This window comes from Muntiacus reevesi, chromosome 2 (assembly GCF_963930625.1).
Source record: "Muntiacus reevesi chromosome 2, mMunRee1.1, whole genome shotgun sequence".
NCBI classification, from domain to species: Eukaryota; Metazoa; Chordata; class Mammalia; order Artiodactyla; family Cervidae; genus Muntiacus; species Muntiacus reevesi.
The window spans coordinates 231216507-231239888 of record NC_089250.1 but is presented as its reverse complement, the minus strand read 5'-3'; the positions used below and the strand labels follow the sequence as shown (position 1 = coordinate 231239888).

The 23382-nt window shown below is 51.4% G+C and overlaps 1 protein-coding gene and 1 pseudogene across 4 annotated transcripts in view; both read left to right on the top strand.

Moving 5' to 3' along the window:
- Positions 1-23382, top strand: part of ZNF423 (zinc finger protein 423) — a 343906-nt gene that overhangs the window by 283551 nt on the left and 36973 nt on the right. The window lies entirely within an intron of this gene.
- Positions 10234-14621, top strand: LOC136159137 (craniofacial development protein 2-like; annotated as a pseudogene).

Sequence of the window (23382 nt, the reverse complement as noted above, 5' to 3'; positions counted from 1 at the left end):
CCCTGGTGGAGGACACCAGTGGGCCAGGCAGGGTGCCAGCCCTCTCTGTGGATTATCACCTGACTCTTCCCTTCCGGCTGGGGGCCAGTGGGTTGTCACCTTCAAGGGTAGACCCATTGGGTCATCCCTGCCCCCGACTGTTGACTGAATGAACTGGGAGCCCCTCTTGGGGGCCTGTCCTCTCCCTGCCTCCTTGTTGTCCCCTCTGTTTCACCACGTACATACACAGTGCTCTCTCTGTCCCCAGGTAAGAACAGGGATCTGACAGGCCCAGAGCCTGCTTGTCTTCACTGTGGCCAGAAGTGGGTGCTGAGGAGCCCAGGAAGGGCTTGGGATGATGTGGACTTCACACTGGTGGAAAGAGAGCTGGAGGCCTGGGCTTCACTTCTGATGGGGTCACAAACCTGTGTACTTCGGGCAAAATGGGTTTCCTTCTCTGAGCCTCAGCTTTCCTTCAGTAAAACGAGGGAGTTGAAACAGCCACTGTTTTTCAAATGGTCAGCTGCAACCTGTTAGCAAATCATGGAGTCAACTTGGATGGTCACAGCCAACAAAATAAAAGAGGAACTAGACAGAGCAGAGTCCAGCAGCAGAACAGAATAGAAAGAAAGGTAAGGAAAGGAGAGGAAGAAGGAAAAGCAAAAGAAAAGAATCTGCCAGGGTACATCACATTTAGTGAGCTTAAGTGGATTTTCATTAATGGGGTCAGCGATTCCATGTATATGTTAGTGTGTGACTAGGTCACACACACTATATATATATATAGGGTATATATAATTCTTGCTGTGCGTTGCAGTTTACAGATTTGAAACACAGGTCAGATGACCTACAAACATTCTTCTAAACTTTGTGTTTTATAAGCGAGTTTCACTAGTTGAGCTGATCTTGGGCGAGTTCTGTAATTTCTCCAGGATTCAGTGGCCGTATCTGTAAAATGGGACTAATTCAGTCCCCAGCACAGTGGTTAGGAGAATTAGATGAGGGAATCGTGGGAAGTGTTCAGGCCGTGATCACAGGATCTATGCTCCATGCCAGCTCCGTGCCGGCTATTGATGCTCCAGCCAAGCTTACATTCTTAGACACAGAAAGGAGATGAGGGCTGCTTCTCTGCCAGTCTCTGAAGGGCATAGAGTCGTCACTGTCAGCAGAGGCCAAGGACAGTGCCTGGGAGCCGCAGCTGACGCAGGGTTGACCGGAAGTCCTTGCCCCAGAGCGGAGCCCCGAGTCTGCCTGGGGGGGCCCTGGGCAGCACTGGACCTATTTGCCTGCATCACTGGGCAACCCGCTGGGGGGTAGGTGCCCAGAACCATGGCCTGCAGTCTTGGTATTTCCGTCTCATCTGCTGGTTGCAGCCTGTATGCCCCGGCTCCATTTGGAACTCTGTGAACTGGGCACAGTCTTCGCTCTGACTATAGCTACTTCCTTCTGCCATCACCACTGCCCCACCTTTTCTTAATGCAAGATGGTTCTGTGCAGAAGTACTAAAATTCAAAAAAAAAAAAAAAGAGAGAGACAGAGACAAGACAAGAAAAAGGAAGTAAAGAAAGTTGTAAAGGAAAGCGCCTGGTGAACCTGGTGCTGCAGTAAATAGGACTCAGAACTGGAAGCCCAGCCTCCTACGAGGGCAGGAAGGGAAAGATGACACCAGAGGCTTTCTGGCGAGGGGACAGGAGTGTGGGCACCAGAGGAGCAGAGGAGGACCCTTAGGTCTTGGGGACCTTTGCCTGATCCAGGCTGGGTCTGCCTGCGGGAGGAGCAAGGTCATGGGTCTGAGGTCCGAGGCTTGGGGCTTCCAGGAGGCGGCTCTTCCTCTCTCTCTGCTCCGCCTCCCGCCTCTCCCATCTCTTCCTCCCGAGGTGCAGATGGCCACATTTGCAGGTTAACTGGAACAGCTGGAGATGCATTATTAGTTTCCCGCTGCTCCTTCATATTTGCTTGGATTTTTTTTTTTTTAACGGCAACATAATTTACAACTAGTACACTGGTGTCAGGGCTGGCATGTTCTAAATCCGCATCAGATTTATGTAATGCCGTTGCTTATCAGTGAATGAAGTCATAATTATTGCTTTGTACCATTAAATAGCATAAATATATAAACTGTTATACAAATTGCCGCAAACGTTTCCTCTGGGGAGCTCTAGACCAAATTTTAATGTCGTGCATTTGTCTGGGATGGCAGTTTCTATGGTATATAATAATGTTGATAAATTTTACTGTAGCAAGTGACATTTTAAAGCATTAATTTTGGTGTTAAAAAAAAAAATTCTGAAGAATGCTCAGACCCAACCGGGAGGTGCTCTGAGAACCAGCTGGCGAGGTCGTGGGAGGGGTGGGGTTTTGCTTTAGGAGTGCATCAGGGGGACATGTGTCACCTCCCAGGGCTCCTCTCTGCATGAGATCACCCCCCTCCTCCTCTCTCAACTCCCGAAGGAAGGCCTCAGATACATTTTCCATGGCAAGGATGATAATTAATTTCAAAAAATTCAAATCGATTCATTTCTCCCTTCGATTTGAAGTGTGCAAGGGAAAGTAGAAGGAGGGCCTGCAAAACACACAATCGGTGGGGAGGGGCCATGTCGTAACCTCCTTCCCAATTATGTAAATTCTGTGTGGGGTGAAAAAAAAATCCCCGTCCTAATTAGAGATGCAAAACCTGCCTCCGACGCCGGCGTTCAGATGCCAGGCATGCAGTCGCATCGCCTCTGAAAGCCATTATCATCAAGAGCGACTTCTGCCGAAAGCCCCAGGACAGCACCTGGCATTTACCTGGGCGCCCTTTGGAGAGCCGGCGGCCTGAAGGAGAACATCCCCCTCGGCCTTCAGGAGAGGCTGCGGGGACCAGAGAGTCTCTGTCTGGCCCACCAGCCCCTCCAGGGCTTACCCGGGGGAGACAGCGCGCAGGGTGCACGTTTCTTGCTCCTCTGAACCCCCGGCCCTGGGAAACTGGAACGTTCTCTGAGAACCTTTGTCACCACTGTGAGTTTCCAGGTTGCGTTTTCTTTCTTCCCTTCCTGAGTCCTGTCTTGAGATGCTCGGAGTTCTCCGCTGGGCGTCCTCACTCTACTTGTGAACGTGACAGTCCTTCGCTGTCCTTTGGAATGTGCTGGGGTCACACGGCCCGGCTGCTTTGTCTTGGGGGGGGAGATGAGTGGCTGATTCTGGCCAGAGAGCTGTGAGTGGAGGTGCCTGGCACCGCTCCCAGGCCAGAGCCTTGCCCTGCCAGGGTGAGACCCTCCAGCGTTCCCTCTTTCCTCGGGGTATGGGGACTCTCAGTGTCAGAAGCAAAGCTGCTTCTTGTCTTGTCTCGCGATGCCCAAGTGATTTCCATGAGAAGAGCCCCCTGCAGTGGACATGAAGGGCAAACGAGAACTAAGCCTCTGTGGTTTGCAGCCCTTGTGATATGGGGGGTTGTTTGTTACTGGGCATTTCTTACCCTGTCCTGACTGATACAGGTCTCCACTGGGGCTCCCAAACTTGATATTTGCTTTAGGGTACTGGGAGCGCTGGAAAGCTGGTTGATTTTTTTTCCTGGAAAGAATATCAAATAAAGATACAGCTATGTGCCCACTATTGGCTGTGAGGAAACTGAGGCTCAGAGAACTTAGGTGACTTCCCTAAGGTCACACAGCTTGCCGGCATCGGGCATTCATGCCTCAGATATGCTCCTTCCTTTCTCAGGTTTTGCTTTTGAAGAATGAATGCTCTTTAACAGGGCCTTCGGGATCAGGCCAGTAATGGTGGGGCTCTGGAGTATGAACCAATAGGGACTGATGGGGACTGCAGAGAATGTTCTCAAAGCATTAAAATTCAGCTTTTTGCCTATCAGTTTTGGCATTTCAGTCTCTGCTTCCTAATGACATCTCAAACTTCCAAGGTCACTTTCTCTGGCTGCTACCGTGTGTTCACTCTGAGTGTCTCTTTCTGATGTCATGCCCTCGAGTTTGAATCTTGAACTTCTTGGTGAAAGGCTCACATGCTTATTCATTTGTATCCTGAAACTGCCTGGTTAAGTCCTCTACAGTTAGGATGGGGACTGGCCCTAGCCTCCTAGTACTCTAGACCCGGAGGGACTTTATGAGTAATCTGATTCCACCTTCTTTCACAGAGTAGGACGCTGAGCTCAGAGAGGGGAAGCAACTTACTACCCAAGGACACACTGCTGGTAGTTTCTTCATGAAAGAGTCACTGTTTGGAAGTGGAGGAGGTCACCGCTGGAGTGGATGTAGGGGGTTTTCGGAAACAGAATGGAGAATAGCCAGGAGGGAAACAAATGTGATCTCCCTAAAAACAGGTTAACTAGGACTTCCCTGGTGGTCCAGTGGCTAGGACTCCGTGTTCCCAACGCAGGGGGCCCGGTTTCCATCCCCCGTCAGAGAGCTAGATCCCACATGCCACAACTAAGAGTTCGCATGCCATCTGGCACAACCAAAAAATTAAAAAATATTTTTTAGAAATGTTAACTTTTTTTCTTTAGAAGACATTCACTGTAGACTTACTATGTGCTGAGCAGGTGCTTGATCATGTGAAATAATCTTCGTGAAAAGATGAATAATAATCTTGATAGGTTTGACAATTTAAATCTCCTTGCAGATAGTTCAGTTCTTACCACGCTTAGGGTCCCAACCCCAGGCCCTAGGCTTTGGCCATAACAGAAATTAAGCACTGAATTTAATTGCCTTTATCCCCCTTCTACCAGTGGTAATAATTAATAATGGTAAGAATGTTAGTGCAGCCCAGGGGGCTAAGAGCACACTTCAGGGCTGAAATGCCTGGGCTGTGTCACTTACTGTTACCTCCTCTTACAGATCTTATCCTCACATCCTGCATGGAGCGTGGTTAGCATAATGCCTGGCACACAGTCAGCCCTTAGTAAATATGAATATTTATTAGGCCTCCTGTCCCATCTGGGAGCTGAAGCGACTAGGGCTCGGTGAACCCAGCCTTGGCCAGTGTCTGTGCGGGCTTGCTTGGGCTACAGGACTGCAAGACAGCACGGGCAAATCCATTCTGCCCACTCCCCGTGTGCCATGGAGAAGAATTTTGCACTCCAAACTGCAAAAATTGTCATTTAAAGCAGCCGTGTCTGCTCACAGGCAACTTCGGAGAATCGTTTCAGCCTGAGCTATTGCTCCAGCTGTGGCTGCTCGTCTCAAGGGCCAGAGGCTGTGAGTGGGTGGAGTGAGGGGGGGTCCCTCTGGCTGGCGCAGGGTGGGTCAAGCTGGGATGATGCCTGTTAGTTCATTCAGTACCAGTTTCCTCATCTGTAAAATGGGAAGTGCATCACAGGGCCCCTGCCCCTCCCCTGGCATGCCCTGCCTGCTCCTGCATCTTCAGCGCCTGTTCCTGCAAGGCACCCCCTTCAGCAAAGAAGTCGTTCATTCATTTCCTCACTCACTCATTCAGCAGGAAGCTATTGAGCCCCTAACCATGCCCGATACCTGCTGAGGTCATGCTCACCTCTCACAGAGGGAATCTCTTCCCTCTTGATGTGGCCCCCGCTCTCATCCCCAATATTTCATCCATCCTTCCTCAGAAGCTGACCTTCCTGCCTGGTTCTGTGCACACCTGGCTGATCTCCCTCCCTATGTAGACAAGACTTTACAAAAAAATCTTTATCAAGATACAGTGTACATCCAGGAAAATGCACAAACTGTAAATGTACGGCTTGAGGAATTTCTGGAAACGGAACACAACTAGACCAAGGAGGAGGACCTGTGCTGGCCCTCCAGTGGCTCCCGTGTGCCCCCTTCCAGCCCTGCCTCCCCGAAAGAGCAAGCACTGCCCTCACCTCCAGACCCTTAGAGCGACTGTGTCACTGAGGCCCTGCAAAGGTGGGATGTGTGTCCTTGTGCCCCCTGGCCTGCCAGCGCAGTACCCGGCATTGCAGAATAAACAAATCAACGGATAGACCCAGTATTGCGGAGGTGAGGATAGTGATGATATGACTGTAATGATGGCTGGCAGTTGTGTTTTACCAGCCCCTTCTCATCAACGCTTTACCGGCTGCCTTGCCCAGTCCTACCGAGATTCCAAGAGGTCAGTGACTCGCCCAAGGTCAGTGAGACGGTGAGTGGCGGTCACTGTGACCTGGGTCTGTCCAGCCCGAGTCTGGAGCTGGCACTCAGAACCTCACTTCCTGCCGCTTTTCAGCCCCGGGCAGTCCTTTCTCTGCTGGGCCAGCTGGACATAGGCTCAGCGGGCGACAGAGCCGCGTTGTCCTTGGCGAGCGCGCCGCCGGTTGCTCGCCGCCCCTGCCCACCCGCTGGGCGCCCCGTTCCTCCCGGGCGGCACGGAGCCTTCTGTGCGCCTCTCCAAAGGACAGGGCATATTTCTTCCCAAGCCTCTTAAGACCCAGCCCGCACTGGAGGGCTTCATCATTATGCAAATGAGCTGGATTGGCTCTGCTCCTGCCGAGGACTCGGGGGGCGGCAGAAGGACGGGGCTGCCTCCGGAGCGCGGGGTTGAGCCTCAGATTAGGCCAGTGGGTGGGTGGGGGGCAGGGAGGGTGGGCGTGGAGACAGAGATGGTGCCCATGCTTTGCCACCCTGGGGAGGCCGGCGACACACTGGGGGGAGCGGGTTTCAGGCTGGGCGAGGCCCACCTTCCAGCCTTGCTGCCGAAGAGGCGACCAAAGAAAGACATTCTTTTTGGATTTCCTCTTTGTGTTTTGAGCCCTTTTATGATTCATCAGTAAGTAAATATCAGCTGAGGGGTGATTTGTTTCTAACAAGCTTATAAAATACTGGCGTCGTTTGTGGGCTTATTGGAGTGCTGGTTATAAACACTCCCCCATGCCCACTCCTCTTTGTCAAATTACCATTCAAAATACAAATATTGGATCTTTGGATCACTTTCTGCTGTCTCTTTGGAAGCTGGCGGGATGGGAAGGGGCGGCCATAGGACCGTGGCCTCGGACGAGGCACATTTAGAACTCCGAGGGCTGAGGGCTGAGGGGAGGCCCCTGCCAGGCCCTCCGGAGGGTGGGGCGCAAGGCGCTGCGAGCCCAGCTGCTCCTCTCATCCTTCTCTTTGCCAAGTTTCCTCTGACCCGGCTCGTTCTGGTCCCCCGGAGCCTGTCATCCTCAATCTCACGGAGGGCGCAGATCTGGGCAGGCTGCATCTGGCCTGACAAGCCTTTGGAGCTGCCGCCTCCCCTGTGGGCCGAGCCCAGCCTAGACGCGGGCTGAGGCAGCCAAGGCGAAGAATTGCTGACCATTCGTGGGGGGCCGCCACACGCCACCTCCTCATGAGAGGTCAGGAGCCCTCAGCATCTCTCACATACTTGGAACCTCACTTCCCGTCTTCCCACACCTCCCGGCTTCCGGTTTTGTGGTTGTGAGTCACACTGGGTACATTGCCCTTACCTCTGAGGCCTGGAGGCTGCAATGCATCTTTGGCCAGCTCACCTTTGGCCTGATGAGCTCTGTGGGGATGGAGGGGCGCTCACACCTGTCAAAGCACCTGCACAGCCACGGGAAGGAGCTGGTGCTCCTGAGAGTCCAGGGGATGTGTGCCAAACTCTGCAGATGCCTCTGCAGCTTCGTTCCCATTATACAGATGGGAAGACTGGGGCATGGATAGGTGACTTGCCAGGACCCCGTGGCAAAGTCTGGGCTTGGAAAGTGGCCTGCCTTCCCCACTTGACAGATCTTGGAGCCAATCCTAGCTGAGAGAGTCTGATTCCCACCCCCCAGGGAGGCGGGGACCAGGCGGAGACCAGCAGGCAGTGAGAAGCTGCCTGACGAGGGTGGGGCTGCTGCCCTGAGTCCCTGCCTGAGGGAAGAAACCACAGAGCAGGACCTGAGTGGGGCCGTGGAAATCTCCGGTCCACCTCAGCTCATAAATGGGGACCCAGGGGCCAGAGAGGGCACGCTGTTATTGCCACCGTTGTCTTAATCGTTAATCAGTATAGTTTAAAATTTTTTTAATTAAAGAAACTTTTATTCTATTTATCACAAGAGCTGTCCATGCTCATTGCAGAAAAACTAGACTGACCCTCCGTATCTATGGGTTCCATGGATTCAGTCAACTGGGGATCAAAAATAACTCAGGGGAGAAAATCCAGAAGGCTCCAAAAAGCAAAACCTGAATGTGTCGGGCACCAGCAACTGTTAACGCTGACACATACACGGCCCCCCACAGGCGTGTGGGCGTCCTGCTTTTCTCAACTCCAGACAAGGAGAAGGAAGCCATCGGAGGGAGGCTCGGACAGGCCAGGCAGTGTCCTGTTGGAGACATGCTGTTGATTTTGGGGCCAGAATTCAAGGTACTTTGCTAGACTCTGGCTCATGGTTTCAGAATTGTCGTTATAGTCGGGCCTCTGTATATTCAGGGTGTGATTAAAGGGTGAGGTGAGGGTGGAGATATGGGCTTTGGATTTCTTGCCTCTCCCACACTCCCAGATTCTGAGGTTAACGTTCTGGGTGGAATTAGGGCTATGGCCTTTGCTGTAGTGGGAGGTTCTGTACTGAGAGCTCCTTTGATTTGTGGGAACTAGAAATGGGTTCTGGAGGGGTGTGTGTGTGTGTCTCCAAGCCCGGTGGGGATGGAGGTGTCATCTTACCAGACCAAACCTTTCAACGGCAGGGGCACCCTTGTGTTTGCACACCGAGCCTCTGCCCTCTGGTGGAGTGGCTCTGGCATCCTGGGCGCTGGGTCGGTGAGGCTGTGATGCCACCTGTGAGGAAGATCCAGGGCTCTGGTACCGGCCTGCCGGGCCATGGGGCATCCGACTCCTGCTGGCTCCTCCAGCTACGGAGGCCGGCAACCATCTGTCTGCCCTAGAGCTCCTCTGCCCCCATCCCAGGGGTCCTCTTTAGGACTCGATTGGGGTGTTCTCAGGGTTTCTGGGTGACTGCATCATCACGCACGCCAGGTCCCTTTACCAGACCTCCCCAGCTCCTCACCCCTAAACCAACCTGGAGGCCCCCGAGAGTCTCATTGACCTGTAAGCCCAGTACCTCACCCAGCACTTGACACAGTCAACAATAGTGATGGTGGTGGTAATAATAATGATAACACTGGCGCTTTGAGGCCCGTTCACCGTGACAGCAGCCCAGTGAGGTCAGTACCATGGTGATCCCCCTTTCACAGGTGGGGTGACAGTGGCTCAGGGATGTTCGGTCACTCATCCAAGTCCCAACAGCTGATGGGAGGCAGCCGGGGTGTTTGAACCCTGACTCTGAAGCTAGACTTCTCTCTAGGTGCTGTGCTGGTTGAGTGCGCCGAGTCCGCAAGTGAGGACCGTGTCCAGCCCTGGGAACAGCACTTTTCTTAGGGTGAGGGTGGGGGTCAGAGGGCAGACTGGGTCCTGCTCTGTCACCATGCAGATACTTGGGGAACTGGATCCTGGGCACGTAGAGGACATCTGTGGGCCCAGGGCCATGTGTCTGAGCTCCTACGTCTGGGACAGCATTGAGCACTCGAACCCCCAGCCTGCAAGCTCCAGGGAGGGGTCCAGAGCCCTGGGGGCAGGGGCGGCGGGTACGAATCTATCAGCCAACCGAAGTGTTAGCATTAATCCAGCACCTGATGTTTGGCCAATAGAAACTAGCAGACAAGTGAAAGAATTACTGTTTTCATCCACAGAGAATTTTTGGCCAGAACTTTGGGTTGCAAGTGACAGGAAGTCAAGTTAGCTTAAGCAAAATGAATTTTTGGAAAGACCATTTTTTATTTGACAAAACTATGGATGAGGTTTGGTGCAAGTGGAACCAGAGACTCAAATGCCAGCATAGACTTGCTCTTGGAAATCGTGGTTCGAAGGACAGAGACAGAGCATGAACTGTTTGAATAAAGGTGCAGAGTCAGAAATGAGCCAGGCCGCGAGGATGAGGAGGCCCGTGAGGCAGAGGGGTGGGTGTGGCTGGAAATAGGGTGCTGGTTAGGTGGGCTGTCTCCTGGGCTGTCGATCTTTCTCTGGGAGAAAGGGAGCCACCGCATGCTCTCGAGGAAGGGGGTGAAGTGATGGCCGTCGAGCCTGGGGAGGGTTATCAGGTCAGCGTGTGTGGGGTGGGATCAAGCTGGGAGAAGCATGGTGAGCTGGGGCAGAGGGCAGGGAGCAAAGGGCGAATTGCCAGGCGTTGATGTGCTTTTTTTCTTTTTTTACGAGGATGTCTATGAAGCTGTCTTTTCCAAGAAGCAAAAAGGCTAGACGCCAGCCAGAGCCGTACGGAGGGGCGTTCTCCTGCCGAGGTGCGTGGGCCTCGGGCTGCCTGCCTCTCATCACGGCTTAATGGCAGCTGTTCCACTTGCTGGGCCAGCGAGGAGAGTGCAGGGCTGCGTGGGGCGGCCCCCACCCCCGCTCCCCAACCTCTCAGCAGCTCGCCTGCTTCCTCCGCCCGCGCAGGCTGCCCCCCGCCCCGTCCCCTGCTCTTCTGATGAGGGGGCATCAGGCGCTGTCAGTTAACTGCCCTCTGGGGCTCGGGGTGGTGGCTGGGATGGGAGCAGACCCCAGGCTTCGGAGGCCTGGTGGGCCGGGGAAGGCACGGCCAGGTGGTGGGCAGAGGCAGATTGGCCGGCCTCTGGGAGCTGGGCCGTGGCTCATAAGCTGCCTAAAGATGTTGAACCCCCATCTGGTCTTGGGGTGCTGGCCGCAAACCATCCCAGATGACCGTGTGGGAGCCTCGGCTCTGGGAGCTGAAGAAAGCCACGTTAATGTCAAATACGAGCCTGGAGGATCCAGTAGGCCTTGTTTAACCTCTGTTTGGGTCTGTTGGGGAGAGAAAGAAAGGCAGGGGTGCTGTGCTCCCCTCAGCAAGGTGCTGTTTTGCTGTTGATGGTTGAAGAGAGGGAGGGGGGGAGGAGAGTGGGCCGGAGAGAAGTCCCACCTAAGAGAACCAGGCCAGACTGCGACTCCCGAGCTCAGCCATCTCCTCGGGCTTCTCAGCCCGACTGAAGACAGGTCTGCACCCCAGCGTGGCTCACTGCTGGTGTGATACAGAATCACGTGACGAGGTGATGGACTGTCGATTTGAATGCAATTATTTATTCCACATGGCCTTTGAACGTCCAGTTTACATTTTACTCGGGTCACAGCAGAAACCCGGTTCTTTGGGATGCCGCCTGTAGAAGCAGAGGCGGGAAACCACACAGCACTCGGTTAAGGATTACCATCTTGAGCAGTCACTTCCTTCCCGAGCAGCAGGGCTGAGCCAGTGTGAAGGTGAGAAATCTCTGCATCGGGCTTTCAGGTGTCCTCTGTTGACTGACATTCTGTGGCTTCCTGGGGAGACCCAGGGAGATGTAGGGTGCAGGGTGTGCGGGTTGCTCAGTGGTGCGATGCCAGATGGGCCTCTGATGAGCTAGTGACCGCTGGTTAGTGACCTGCCTCACAGCCTATGGGTCCAAAGTTACCCACTTATCTGGGCTGTGCCCTTCAGGGAAACCTCGTGACTCTCTCTCTCTCTCTCTCTCTCTCTGTTTCCTGTATTCACTGTATTCTTATCTCAAACATTCCTGCATTCACTAGCTTCTTATCTGCCCCAGGGAACCTGACCCAGTGGAGGTTTAAGTTGGAAGGTCAGAGAAGTTCACACCTTGATCATTTGCTATGCAGGGCAATCCTAATAAACGCTGTCAGGCAAAAGGGACTGCATTCTTTACATTTGCGAATGCATACATCACAACTCAATAAATATTTATCAAGCTTCTGCTGTGTGCCACACGCTATTGACAGTTCTGGAATTACAGTGTTGAACAAGACAGAGAGCCTCCGCCCTCGTCCTGCTTGCTGTCTGCACAGCGCTGGTAGCCGCTGGCTGACCACATGGCTTCTGAGCACTGGAACTGCAGAATTTAAATTTACTTGTGCCTAGTAATGGCTGTTTAGACACCTCACATCTAGCAGATGCATACTTTTGAAAACTTTGCAGTAGCCATCAGTCGTTATTTTCTACTCTTGTCACTTTTTTTTCCCCCACCCAGGATGTTGCTGAGGATGAGAGATGCCCGGCTAATATGGTCAGAGGGGAGGAAGTGGTGAATTGCAGTTTCCAGGCTGAGCACTAGGTCTTCTTGCTTTACGTATGAGGAGCTGCAGGGTCAATTCCGTGTCTACCTGGATGGAAAACTTTTTTACAAATGGAGATACCTGCCTTCTGCATGGGTGCCCTGGGTTTGTGTGCACGTGTGTAGCTGTCTGGTTTTTTTGACGCATTGCTGTTGTTCATTTTAAAAAATGATCTCGGTAGGGGAAAAAACAATGTCAGCCACAGAGGAAACCCTTGTTGTGGAAGCATGGGTAATTCATGTGTCCCTGGCAGGGTCGGTGACAATAAAGGTTTTGCAGCCTGCCTGTCACGTTAATTGTATGTTATTAGAGGCCATTAATCTGAGAATTATTAGCATGATGGATTTTTAAGCAGTTGCCTTGTTGTAGAAAACTTGAATCTGAAGATCAGGGATATACATCAATAGGTGTTTTGTGTGTTAAGAAGAATAAGCTATTTGTTTTTACCTAGTGGGTCCTGGGGCAATGTAGCTGAATCTTCATTTTCTGAGCATCTTGGTCTTTCACAGGTAGGGGCAGAGTGTGAGACGGGCCATGAAATGTCTTCATTGGTAGGATGTTTCAAGCCCTTAAAGTCTCAAGTTCTAGAAGTTTGAATTCTTTAGAACTCCAAGAGTTCTCTCTCCCTTGAGTTCTCATTGGTCCATGGTTGATTTAATCATTCACTGTTTTATTGGTTCTCTTTCCTTAAAGTGTCTTTCCCTGGTGGCTCAGAGAGTAAGAAGAATCCGCCTGCAATGCAGGAGATCTGGGTTCAATCCCTTGGCCAGCAAGATCCCCTGGAGAAGGGGTTGGCTACCCACTCCAGCATTCTTGCCTGGACAATTCCATGGACAGAGGAGCCTGGCGGGCTACAGTCCATGGGGTCACAGATAGTCAGATACGAATGAGTGACTTAACACTTTTCACTTCTTCACTTTTTTTTTTCCTTAAAGTAGCTGAGATCGTCACCTCTGGTCTCTTGGAGTACCTATCCAGGGCCTGCTTGGTGACTTTTTTGCCAAAGAAGTTTGCAAGCAGAGCCAGTTTACAAAGGTGGTGTGTTTTCTCATTAAACATCCAGGACTGGGTTCCCTAGCAGCTTGGAAGGAGATCCTAGCCCTGGAAGGCGCCTCCTTCCATCGAGGATACGGTCCAGCTGGGCCAGGCTCTGTCTGAGATTCTTCCTTGGAGCACTGGTGCCCTTGGGGAGCTCTCTGCTGGAGCCCAGCTATGAGGAAGGGCTGACCATTCCGTGGGGAGGGGGGTCACCTGAACCTGAGTCATGTCCTCGTCTCTGGCTCCGCTTTGATCTCCATAGACATCCCATTGAGTTTTACAACAAAGGAACTAGAAGAACCAGGAAGAAATATGAAACTCTGATAGCAGGAGCATTCGAGGGGTGGCGGGGTGAACTCCTAAGGCTGGAAGCAGGAAGTCACAGTGAGCCACAGTTGAACAGAAGGGTTTGAGTCTGAACACAGCTTTTGCAGTCACAAATATGGGGAGTGGTGTGGAGGCAGAAGAGGATAGAGACAAGGAAAATTGGCCCAGAGGCATTTTGTAGGTGGATGTAACGTAGATTGCATACCTGCTACTTGCCAGGTGCTTAATGACAGAATGTGGTCCACTGGAGAAGGGAATGGCAAACCACTTCAGTATTCTTGCATTGAGAACCCCATGAACAGTATGAGAAGGCAAAATGATAGGATACTGAAAGACGAACTCCCCAGGTCGGTAGGTGCCCAATATGCTACCGGAGATCAATGGAGAAATAACTCCAGAAAGAATGAAGGGATGGAGCCAAAGCAAAAACAATGCCCAGTTGTGGATGGGACTGGTGATAGAAGCAAGGTCCGATGCTGTAAAGAGCAATATTGCATAGGAACCTGGAATGTTAGGTCCATGAATCAAGGCAAATTGGAAGTGGTCAAACAGGAGATGGCAAGAGTGAACGTCGACATTCTAGGAATCGGCAAACTAAAATGGACTGGAATGGGTGAATTTAACTCAGATGACCATTATATCTACTACTGTGGGCAGGAATCCCGTAGAAGAAATGGAGTAGCCATCATGGTCAACAAGAGAGTCCAAAATGCAGTACTTGGATGCAGTCTCAAAAATGACAGAATGATTCCTGTTTGTTTCCAAGGCAAACCATTCAATATCACAGTAATCAAGCCTATGCCCCAACCAGTAATGCCAAAGAAGCTGAACTTGAATGGTTCTATGAAGACCTACAAGACCTTTTAGAACTACCACCCAAAAAAGATGTCCTTTTCATTATAGGGGACTGGAAGGCAAAAGTAGGAAGTCAAGAAACACCTGGAGTAACAGGCAAATTTGGCCTTGGAGTACGGAATGAAGCAGGGCAAAGGTTAATAGAGTTTTGCCAAGAGAATGCACTGGTCATAGCAAACATCCTCTTCCAACAACACAAGAGAAGACTCTATACGTGGACATCACCAGATGGTCAACACCGAAATCAGATTGATTATATTCTTTGCAGTCAAAGATGGAGAAGCTCTATACAGTCACCAAAAACAAGACCGGGAGCTGACTGTGGCTCAGATCATGAACTCCGTATTGCCAAATTCAGACTTAAACTGAAGAGAGTAGGGATAACCACTAGACCATTCAGGTATGACCTAAATCAAATCTCTTATGACTATACATTGGAAGTGAGAAATAGGTTTAAGGGACTAGATCTGATAGACAGAGAGCCTGATGAACTATGGATGGAGGTTCGTGACATTGTACAGGAGACGGATCAAGACCATACCCATGAAAAAGAAATGTGAAAAGGCAAAATGGTTGTCTGAGGAGGCCTTACAAATAACTGTGAAACGAAGAGAAGCTAAAAGCAAAGATATTCCCATTTGAATGCAGACTTCCAAAGAATAGCCAGGAGAGATAAGAAAGCCTTCCTCGGCAATCAATGTAAAGAAATAGAGGAAAACAACAGAATGGGAAAGACTAGAGATCTCTTCAAGAAAATTAGAGATACCAAGGGAATATTTCATGCAAAAATGGGCTCAATAAAGGACAGAAATGGTATGGACCTAACAGAAGCAGAAGATATTAAGAAGAGGTGGCAGGAATACACAGAAGAACTGTACAAAAAAGATCTTCACAACCCAGATAATCACGATGGTGTGATCACTCACCTAGAGCCAGACATCCTGGAGTGTGAAGTCAAGTGGGCCTTAGAAAGCATCACTACGAACAAAGCTAGTGGAGGTGATGGACTTCCAGTTGAGCTATTTCAAATCCTAAAAGATGATGCTGTGAAAGTGCTGCACTCAATATGCCAGCAAATTTGGAAAACTCAGCAGTGGCCACAGGACTGGAAAAGGTCAGTTTTCATTCCAGTCCCTAAGAAAGGCAATCCCAAAGAATGCTCAAACTACCGCACAATTACACTCATCTCACACGCTAGTAAAGTAATGCTCAAAATTCTCCAAGCCAGGATTCAGCAATACGTGAACCGAGAACTTCCAGATGTTCAAGTTGGTTTTAGAAAAGGCAGAGGAACCAGAGATCAAATTGCCAGTATCTGCTGGATCATCGAAAAAGCAAGAGAGTTCCAGAAAAATATCTATTTCTGCTTTATTGACTATGCCAAAGCCTTCGACTGTGTGGATCACAATAAACTGTGGAAAATTCTGAAGGAAATGGGAATACCAGACCACCTGACTTGCCTCTTGAGAAACCTGTATGCAGGTCAGGAAGCAATAGTTAGAACTGGACATGGAACAACAGACTGGTTCCAAATAGGAAAAAGAGTATGTCAAGGCTGTATATTGTCACCCTGCTTATTCAACTTATATGCAGAGTACATCATGAGAAATGCTGGGCTGGAAGAAGCACAAGCTGGAATCAAGATTGCCAGGAGAAATATCAATAACCTCAGATATGCAAATGACACCACCCTTATGGCAGAAAGTGAAGAGGAACTAAAAAGCCTCTTGATGAAAGTGAAAGAGGAGAGTGAAAAAGTTGACTTAAAGCTCAGCATTCAGAAAACTAAGATCATGGCATCTAGTTCCATCACCTCATGGGAAATAGATGGGGAGACGGTGGAAACAGTGTCAGACTTTATTTTTTGGGGCTCCAAAATCACTGCGGATGGTGACTGCAGCCATGAAATTAAAAGACTCTTACTCCTTGGAAGGAAAGTGATGACCAACCTAGATAACATTTTAAAAGCAGAGACACTACTTTGCCCACAAATGTCCGTCTGGTCAAGGCTATGGTTTTTCCAGTGGTCATGTATGGATGTGAGAGTTGGACTGTGAAGAAAGCTGAGCGCTGAAAAATTGATGCTTTTGAACTGTGGTGTTGGAGAAGACTCTTGAGAGTCCCTTGGACTGCAAGGAGATCCAACCAGTCCATCCTAAAGGAGATCAGTCCTGGGTGTTCACTGGAAGGACTGATGCTGAAGCTGAAACTCCAATACTTTGGCCACCTCATGTGAAGAGTTGACTCATTGGAAAAGACCCTGATGCTGGGAGGGGTTGGGGGCAGGAGGAGAAGGGGACGACAGAGGGTGAGATGACTGGATGGCATCACCGACTCGATGGGCATGAGTTTGAGTAAACTCCGGGAGTTTGTGATGGACAGGGAGGCCTGGTGTGCTGCGATTCATGGGGTCGCAAAGAGTCGGACATGACTGAGCGACTGAACTGAATGGCTCTTTATAGGTTCAGTGGAGGTCGATTCCTCTGCCCCAGTGACCCTGGCAGAGGGCTTGTGTTACAGGACCCTGGGCGTGGAGTTTCAGTGTCAAATTGAATGGGAAAGACCTATAGCAGTGATAGTAGGTAGCGCTGGCAGTGGTGTTTTAATCCTGCTCCTTCTTTAGCCTTTATAGCAGCCCTGTGAGGGAGGCAGTTTTCTCCCCATTTCACAGATGAGGAAACTAAGGCCTGGAGGGAATGTGCTCAGCCCAGAGTCACCCTGTGGGTCTGATGGGAGCCAGGAATATCCTCCCAGCTGCCTGGTTTGCAACTGTGTTCCCCCTGTCCCAAAAAAAGAGCGTCTTGATGAAACAAGGGTGGGTGAGAGGAAGTCAGCTCAAGTGTCCTGTCGGCTGTGATGGGAAATCTCAAGGGCAGTTTACCCAGAATCATGCTCAGGCTTATCTGACCCCGAGCTAAGATCCATCTGACCTGGCTCCTGGGAGCAGTCAGTCAGTGGAACCATCTGGAGTCTTCTGATTTGAGCTTTGGAGGAGGAGAGAGTGAGTGAGCACTTGCAATGTGGGATAGCAGTGTCCTGGAGACGAGCCCTGGCCAGATGGCCGTCTTGCCACAGGAACCCTGGGGTGGGTGCACAGGCGACTGAGCCAGCCAGTCTTTCCGGGGCGTGGGCGAGGAGGGAGGGCCTGTAGTTGTCCCCCGCTCAGCCTATTTTCCCCAGACCCCATGTAGACACCCCCTCTAGGTGCAGAAAGCAATGCACAACTACCCAGTATTCCTGTCTAGCCTTGAGGCCGGGAACAGGCCTCTTCTGACCCTGGAATAAAGCCAGGCAGCCTAGTGACCTAGCCAGGCTGAAATGACATGCCTGAGTAGCAGATGATAGGAGAAATCTTGGAGTCCCACTCCTTTGGTGGACTTTTACTGGATGGCAAGAGGGTCCAATGCTTCCAGCGTGGATGACCTGCAGCGCTGGGGAGGGGGTAACCCTTTCCACCAGCATCCGCCTGCCAGCACGTGGACAGAGGTTCCTTCTGCCAAGAGGGGGAATTCAGCCTCCCCTTTTTCTGCCAGCCGGTAGCCTCTGTTTGGACATGCCACATCAGTTTATTGTGGCGTCAGCATCCTTGTTGAAGGGGGATGTTGGTTGGTACCTGGGTAAATAAGTATAAATAGTTTTCTTTCTGATATGTGACCGGATTATTTTCCAGTTGATTTCAAGCCTTGGCCCCAAGTGGCCCACAGATCAAAAAAAGATAAGGGTCAGTTACAAGGTTGAGCTCATTCTCGGTCGCCATGGCAACTGACCTCAGGCAACCCTCAAAGGACTACACCCAGCTCCCCAGGTGATATTTTTACTGTCCACGCCATCAATCCCAAGCCTTTCAAAACTCAGACTGCCTAATTGTCTGGGCTCTGTTTTGAAGAGGCTCCGGGTCCCCCGTGGGGCCCCGATTCAGGCTGCCAGAGCTCATTTATAAGCCTTTCTGAAACACGAGGGACCGTGGGATGGGTCCCTCCTGGCCAGAGAGGCCTGGGAAGGTGCCCCTGAGGGGAAGAGAAAGGGCACAGCCCATCCTCCAGGATTAATTAAGAAAATGGGGGTCCAAAATGGGGGCAGTTGTGGCGAGGCATGCCTTCATGCCTTCAAGTCCTGGCTGCGTGTTCTGGAGTGATGGGAGGCGCTGGGCAGCCTGGAGCACCCTGGCATTGGGGCGTCTGCAGCCATGGGGATGCTGAGGTAGCCGGGGTTCTGTCAGCCACCCACCCACCCCAGAGTCTCCCCTCCAAATTCACCCACATCGTTTTCATCCCAGTCATGATAACGGAAAGTGTTTCCCATTGTTGAGGATTTCTCAGCCTTCTGTAAAGCGTGGACCAAAAGCAACTTTGGAAAACTTTCCTCCTTTTTAGAGGTCTGCAACATACTGTCCTGGTGAGAGCTGCATTGTGATGCTTACAAACCTACAGCTTCATGACAACAGGGTTCCAAGGAGTCAGCATCCTCAGAAACCCTGTCATAGAGCTCAGAGCTCCTTAAACTTGAATGCACACTCAGATCATTGGGGTGCCTTTAAAATGCAGGTTTCCATTCTGCACGCCTGGGGGTGGGGGTTGAGAGTCTGCATTTCTGACCAGCTCCCAGGTGATGCCAGGACCACACCTTGCCCAATGGGGATGTAGATCTTCCAGGGCAGTCGGGACCTAGGGGGCTGGGGATCCCAAGTTTGGCCCGTGCCCCCACTTACAGGGTCCAGGCTTTCTGCCTGGCCGCTGGTGAAGGAGCCCCGCTCGGACCTGTGTCCTCCTTTGCCCCTTGTCAACCCCAGCCCAGATGTCACCCTTCCCCTCTCCCCTCGGCTTACCTCGGTTCATTTCCTGTGGTATTTAATGACACATCAGCAGATAAACAGCCTGATCTGGCTGCCCCGATATCATTATCTGCCTGCCCTCTCCTTGCCAAAAGGTCTTTGTTCTTTATAGAGAACAAAGGACGGAGTTCCCCGTCAGCCTGTGTTTCTATTACCTGTTTGGTGTCTATTTCCGGTTAGTTATTTATGGGGGTGGCGTCAGTGGGGTCCTCTCCCAGGGTCCTCCTCTTGCCTTCTCGTTGGCCTGGCTGAGCGCTGGGCTCTGCGCCCCTCCCCTTCCTCATCGCCATGTGCCCTGCATGGGACCGAGCCTGGGCCCCCGGACCTCAAGGGTCTTTCCTGCAGCTGATCCTTGGGGTGGGCCTGGTGCTGTGGGATTGAAGTCTGATGAAGTTCATTACCCCAGCTGGTGACAGAGGATTTCAGCTCAGCCAAGCAGCCCATGCATCCTCCGCAGCTCCTTCTGTTTGCAGGGATGCTGTGGCAGGGACGACGCCAAAGCCCGGGGCTGGCCTAGACTGTGTCACTGAGGGCCCTGCCTCCTCACCTCACCTGGGGAAAGTCCCCAGTGCCCCTGTCACCTGGAGCTGGCACCGGCACCAACAAGGGGGCCCGCTCAGCTCAATCATGGAAACATGGAGGCTGGGTCTGTCTGCTCTCCTTACCGGAAATCTTGGGGTGATCGAGGAACAGAGGGTAGCTTGCTGGGCCCCAGGTCTCAAGTCCTGCGGCCTTTTTGGTATTTTCTAAAACCAGAGAGGGCTGCTTGTGGTGATCAGCATGGGCCCCCACTCCCGCCTCCCTCGCCACCTCCTGGGAAGGCCCTGCCCTCTAAGCTTCCTTTCCTCTTCTGTCTGTTGAGGGACCCCTTTGGTGCCCGTGCTCCTGGACCAGGCCATCTTCTGAGGATCCAAAAAGCAAGTTCCTAAAGGCAAGAACAGCTTTTATAAGCCATCAATCCTGAGAGTCTGGGGCGACCCTTGGCGTCTGGTAACTGGCATTTATCAGCCCTCCCACCCCACTTTCGAAGCACTGTAGTAAGGGCCTTACGCAGATCATTAATTCCCTATTTACTGAGCACCTACTGGGTACTGGTCCCTGTTCTAGGCACTGGTGACTGCAATGAGCAAAATAACCTGCATGGACCTTATATTATTCTTTCTGTGTGTGTGTATGTGTCTGTGTTTTGTGTGTATATGTGAAAAAGAGACTCAGTGAGTTAAAAAAAAAACACACAATCAACTCCGTACTATGCCAGATGGTGGTAAGCACTCTCAAGGAAATTCAAGGTGACTAAGGTGCTAGAAAGGATGGTTTGCATGTGCTGTTTTGGGGTGGGGGTCTGGGTAGGCCTCTTGGAGGGGGCATCGTTTGAGCAGACCCCTGGATGCAGTGAGGGGAGGGGGATGAGGAGATACTCTCCAGGGAGTGTCTCAGTGTGGGCAGAGGTCTTGTGGCAGAAGAAGCCTGCTTGGCTACCTTCCCGAAACCCGGGATGATGATTCTCCTTTTCTAGCAAAAGTAGCTGAAGCTCAGAGAGGTTCATGAATTTATCCAAGTACACACAGCGAGTGAGTGATGAAATGGGATTCTGACCCAAGTGTTCCCGGTTGTAACTTTTGTGTCCTTAATCCTGAATGGAAGCGTCTTTTTATGCCCTCTGTCCAAACAGGCAGCAGTCACTGGTTCTCTCCTAGAGGGGTACATGCATGCACATTCCCGCTCTCACGGTGGCTTTTCCGACCGGGGTCCCTGCTTAGAGAAGGGCCAGGCAGGGCCCACGGCTCTGGCGGGAGCAGGTCACACTCCGTGCGTTGTAATCCAAGAACAATGCCCTGTCCCCTCCCCACCGCAGCCGGCTGCCCCTCCCTCCCAGGCAGCAAATTATGGCCTCCGAGTGTGTGCCCAGCCTGCCTTTGACTTCAGTGGGGCCCACCTGAGCTTCACCTTCAGGATTCTGATAATCAGCTCTCTCTCCTCCTGGCTTCCCCCAAGACCTGTATGGAAATAAGTATGTGTCTGCCAGGGATCAAATGCTTTTGGAGACAAAAGTCGGTACTGAGGACATTACAGGGAGCTATCATCTCGGCACGATGCTCTTCCACAAAGCCCTCCGCTCCTCTTTTGGGCTGACACACTTTCAGCCTGAAAGGTTCCAGCAGGCTGACTTGGTTTTAAGCAAAAGCACATCCTATTATTTTTTTGAGAAATGAAGTGTAAAATTAACACTTATTATTCCTGAGCAGAGGAAAAAAAAAAATGGAAGGGAGCGAGGGACTCTGGGATTTTCGTGCTTGTTGGCTTGTTTATTTGGCAGTTTGGGTTTTTCTTTAAAAAAAAAAAATCATAATAAATCAATAGAGTTGCCTGAGCCAGCCCCGACTTAGGGGGACTGGGAGGCAAGAGCCAGTACAGAGAGTGAGCAGGCGAAATCTGCGTTTCACTTTACAAATGAGTGGGGTTGCATAATGCACCTGAGTTGCGTGGGTCTCTCTTACGGATGCTTGTCATGTGCTCTAAAAAAAAAAAAATGAGCGATTGTGTGTCTTCACTCACAAAATCCTCTAGCCCCACACCAGGATGGAGGGGCCCGAGGGCTCCCAGACAGCTTTGTCATTCTGCTCCTAGGTATCGCTGAGCTTGTGTGATCTTATATAATTCAGGGAAGTTAACTCTCCCAGCGTGCCTCTATCTGTGGACCCCGCGACTTGGGGTGGAATGAGAGGTTGCCGGCACCGGTGGGGGTGAGAGGGATGTGGCAGTGAATTCTTTCCGTCGCCGTGGACTGGATGGTATTGGGTCACAGGCATGCAAAGGAGTGTTTGCACAGTAACTAGGGCAGCCCCCAGCCCCCCTCCCCCCTGTTCTCTTGGATGGTTTTACAGGCAGAGGTACACGTAATGGACACCTCTGGGAACACCTCCAGCCCCTGCCGGTGGGGAGAGGGCCTTCTCCTTCAGGAAGAAGATTTACAGATCAGAAGGTGGGAGAGATCCCTAGGTCTATGGGAAGCCTTCATTCAGGCTTCATTATTTCTTACCCACTTTTTACTTTTTGCTTGTTTTATCTGCCTTCTCCTGTCTCCCAGGTTGGACGCTTTAACACGTTAGATGGGGAGCGAGGAAAGGGAACACCCCCCCCAACTCGTCTACTGGCTCTTTATCTCATTATCCTGGAACCTCACATGGGCACCGGTTTGGGGCTGCGATTTGCTCAGATGGTGGTGGTTCAGGCCCCGGAACTGGCTTGCAGCTCCAGGACTGCCTGCCTGTGCACATATTTCTGAACTTGGGTGCAGGCTGTAGCTGCATCTGGGAATCGGGGGGGGGGGACCAGCTGATGAATTGCTCGGCGCTCAGAGAACGGAAAGTGACTGTCAGACATGATTTCTCTGATTTATAAGTTGCGGGAGCCTTCTTTTGTCCTCTCGCTATTTGAGTATCAGATGGGCAGGTCTCCATTCACAGCCAAGTGGATAAAGGCCCCCACTTGGCAGAGGACTGTAAATCCTCCTTTGCTGTCTCAGCCCAGGGAACCCACTCTGGCGGGACGAGGGGAGAGACCCCGGCCAGGGCATCTCTTGTCCCTGAGTATTTTCTGAGCCTCTCCTTCAGGCCTACGTGTAGCCTGATGCTTTGGGGACCAGAGGAGAAGACATTATCTGTGCCTGTAGCCTCGTTGCCAGGGTCAGGAAGACTCTTCAGATGTGTCAGATGGACCCTGCCTGCCCCAGTCAAGGGCAGCTGTGTGAGCTGGCATAGTCCAGGAGGCTGCCTGGAGGTGGTGGGCAAGTGGGATATGCATGAATAGGGAGGGCTTTGTATCCTGTTCAGAGTACCACCCCTAGCTAGCTGTGTTACCTCAGCAAATGGTCTCGTTCTCTGAACCCATTTTTTTCTTGCCTAGAAATTTTCCAAGCAAGCAGGGTGATTTCTGAGATTCAGTTGATTATAAACTTAAACTTCAGTTAACTGCAAAAAAAAAAAAAAAAAAAAAAATCTCTGCACAGTCATCATTTTCACATAACCTCTGCCTCGTTAACGTGCAGGAGATGTCCACATCCTAAAAGGGAGAGTGTATAGGGTGGTATCTCTCATTGATTCATTTATTCACTCACTCATTCCCTACTCTGCGCCAGGCTTCGAGAAGCATTGTTTGTGCGGGGCGGGGGTGCATTGGGGGGTCTTCTGAGGCAGTCCCCCACACTGGAGGCCATCTCTAATTATGATGAGAAGTTCCCCAAGGGAAGTGGCGGACGTGCGTGGGGCCTGTGCGGCGAGCGTGCTGAGCCTGCCCTGTGTCCCAAAACTTGTCAATGAATT